Source organism: Oncorhynchus mykiss, chromosome 30 (assembly GCF_013265735.2).
Source record: "Oncorhynchus mykiss isolate Arlee chromosome 30, USDA_OmykA_1.1, whole genome shotgun sequence".
Lineage (NCBI taxonomy): Eukaryota > Metazoa > Chordata > Actinopteri > Salmoniformes > Salmonidae > Oncorhynchus > Oncorhynchus mykiss.
Genome location: NC_050570.1, coordinates 45,322,569 through 45,326,235, shown reverse-complemented (window position 1 = coordinate 45,326,235; position 3,667 = coordinate 45,322,569). Strand labels below are relative to the sequence as shown.

General features: G+C 41.9%; 1 pseudogene; it reads left to right on the top strand.

Annotated features, from left to right (window-relative positions):
* The first annotated feature begins 242 nt into the window (after positions 1-242).
* LOC110521017 lies at positions 243-1,080 on the top strand (annotated as a pseudogene).
* Positions 1,081-3,667: the final 2,587 nt, after the last annotated feature.

Here is a 3,667-nt window from a genome sequence, read left to right as displayed (position 1 = left end):
CTCAAGAGAAGGGGAGCATCTGGGGGAAAATGAAATGTAAAGGCTACCTTATTATGTTGGTAAAGAAAGGAAAGGTCAGCACATGGTATAATGCTATCTCCCAGTGCACTGTGGAGCAGCATTATATTTGACCATGTGGGCCTTTTTACCCCCTAATATTTACTGCCACATAGACCCAAACAAAGTTAACCGTAGTACTAGCTCTCATTGACTAATACCCTAAGATTTCATCTAAATAATGTACTGTGTCCATTATTGGTACAGCATTGTTCACCTGGGGTAAAGGTGACGTGCCACAAAAGGATGAGGATTTTGTCATTGAGGGCCAGGAAGTAGATCCAGTCTTCCACATCTGCGGTGGCTCTCAGGCCAGAGTGGACCAAGCCAGGTGTTGGATCAAGGACCTGATCCTGAAGGAGCAAGTCAGCAACAGCATCAACGATAACGCCATCCTAAACCTGTCTGACTCAAGCGCATCCACGACATGCATAGTACCATGGGAGTGACTGTGAGGATAGAATACAATTCTTCCAGCGAGGAAGCTACGCTCACGATCGAGGGCCTTAGCAAGGATGTCCTCAACGCAGTCAACGCGATCCAGGAGATGCTGAGGAAGGCCAGGGACAAAGAGACCTTCGGCAGGAATGTGGAAGTGGCCAGCAACATAGTAGAGTGATAGTATCAGCAGCAGCCAGGTGTGCAGTACCAAAGCTTTGACCACATCCCACACTTCCATCTGGAGCAGGAGCTGGAGAGGAAGGTGCCCCACGTAGAGGTCTCTGTCTAGGGGCAGATTTACAATGTCAACCTGCCTGAGGGGCCTACTACAAATAACCATGGAAACAGCCTCAATATCAGACGCATCGACAAGTTCGCAGTTACTCTTCCCTTTGGTATTTACAATGCATATTTGTGTATTCCATACAGCGTGAATTTGATTATTTTAACCATACTTAACCATACGTGTATTAAATACATTTTGCCTGTTGTTCACAGAAATGTGCTTTACATACAGAAAATGAACTGTGTTTAGAAATCCCAACAAGAAGATAAACATGGCATAGACATAGCATCATATACAGAAACAATTAATGAAAACGTCAGATTAAGGACATTAACTTTGTATTCTGTGCTCACTCCAGCTCAACCGATTGACAGTCTCCCTCAGCATTGGAATGCCATGTCAGCAAACACGTCATGCCATTCCTGCCTCATTCAGCCAGGAAGCCCAGAGCACAATGAAATCTTAAACTTGTTCCGAGCCACCTGCGCCAAAATCGTTTTAAAGGTGCCTGTTGTTCCTAAAGATAGATCCATTATAGTAATACATGTAAAATAGAATGCACATCATGTAGATTTTAGTTGTTGGATATGCTGGATGTTATAATTAGAATGGGTGAGGGATGATTTGTTCATGTTCACTCATCTGTTGGTCTCTTGAGATCACAGGATGTGCCACAGGGGTGTGACGTTTAAACAAATGTGGGATCATTAATGTTGAGCTGATTGAGAGAATGCGAAGAGTGTGCAAAGCTGTCATCAAGGCAAAGGATGGCTACTTTGAAGAATCTCAAATATATTTAGATTTGTTTCACACTTTTTGGTTAATACATGATTCCATATGTGTTATTTCATTGTTTTGATGTCTTCACTATTATTATACAATGTAGAAAATAGTAGAAATAAAGAAAAACCCTTGAATGAGTAGCTGTGTCCAAACTTTTGACTGGTACTGTATATATACACTGAACAGAAACCGTTTACACAGTTTCCAACATTACACCATTGCCAGGTGAGCCTCCAGAATCTGAGCTGTATATGGCTAATGTAATTTAATATCCCATTTCTACACGTTTCAGCATGATGACGGATAACAAATCTCAATTCTAAATGAAAACACAAAACATACCTTTAGCTACACAGGACGGAAAAGTTGTAATTTAAAGTTGTGGTAATACTTTAAGGCATACAGGTACATTACATTATGATGTGTGCAGTGGCTGGAATAGAATAAATGGATGTGTTCCATTTATTCCTTCCAGCCATTATAATTAGCCCATCCTTCTATAGCTCCTCCCACCAGCCTCCACTGGATGTGTGTCATAGGCTTGTCATAAGTATTTAAACAGCTTTAAGTATCATCTTACAATGGAAAGAGTGATTTATTTGGGCTCTATTCAATACGCATCTCTGAAGCGTTATAGATTTTTCGAAATTGATATGTAAAGATATGCAATGTTTTACCATGAACATTGACTTTAAATGTAATTTGGGCTTTGGAGGTGAATTTTCCAGATTAATGTAAGCAACAAGTTAATGTAAGCAACAGTTATCAAAACAGCAACTGATTTAGAACAACGGAGTCAGCACAAAGACAACAGGAGCACTGCCTCTTCTAGTCCAGCACCCTTTTAACTTAAACATTTAAACATCAACAATTCAACAAGGCTATATATGCTCTGTTTGATACACTGAAAACTTAAAGATACCAAAAACAATTTAGTCAAATTAATGTTGCTAAATCGCATGTGGCTGCCCATGCTACTGATTTCTGTCTCTGTGTGTGTACTTGCGTGAAAATTATGGCCGACAGGCGGGGTCGAAGGACGTTGTCTACTGGTGTATGGCTAGCTAGTTACCATTGTTGGCACCTCCTCTTCTTCAGTGGGTTTTTTTGGCAGCTGGCATCCAACTTTATTGTGCATTAACGCCACATACTGTACTGGAGCGACCCCGCCTCCCGCCTGTCCTAGCTTAAAACTTGACCAATAGAAGTATAAATAGTGGTTCCTGCAGATGCAGGAATGCCCACACGCAGGAACGCCCTGAATTGCAGGCCGCAGTTGCATCCTTCTCAGCCTTTGTCCTCACAAGTCTTTGCTTCAGCACCCTGATGACACTGGTACCCTCCTACTTCTGGATGGTCCTGGCAATCTTCAGATGCCCTCAGGGTGAGCGTACCAGAGGGCTCCCAGTGGAAGACAGGTTGCAGTTGTAATCCATTGACTTCAGCACTATTGCCATTGGTTTCATTCTTGATGCAACACTCCCATCTAGTAGCAGTGAGGAGTACTTCAGCCAGTTAAGTGTGTCTCGAGTACTGTCTCCCTGTTCAGGCTAGTGTGTTTCTCTTCACTATTCTGTCTTTATACTATGTGTGTCTCTATACTATGTTCCTATGTAGACAACTGTGTCTCTTTCTCATAAAATGTAATCTACTTCTCTCTCCGTTGGTGTGTGTATTTACAGTACTATTTGTTTCTCAACCTCAGTGTATATGTACACTACTGTGTATGTATCCCTTTAAACTGTGTCTCTGTAGACTATTGTCTCTTTATACTATTGTGTGTGTCTGTCCACTCTCTACTACTGTCTCTTTCTCCTCTACCATTTATTTTCACTACTGTGTATATTCCTTTTATCTGTGCATTTGCCAGTCCCTGCTCCAGTGTAAGGCTCTCTTCACACTTCTGTGAGTGTGTCTTTGATGAAGCAGCAGGTTCACAAATGGAGACCAACACACTGTTTTCCACACTGTTCAATCTACTTAATACATTTTTATCTGAAAGTACAGTAATAATCCTGAACGGGCCTTCGGGTGTTTGTGTGACAGCCTAAGGCCCCTATTTCTAAGGTGTGTGTGTGCGACAGCCCCCACTTGTGGCCC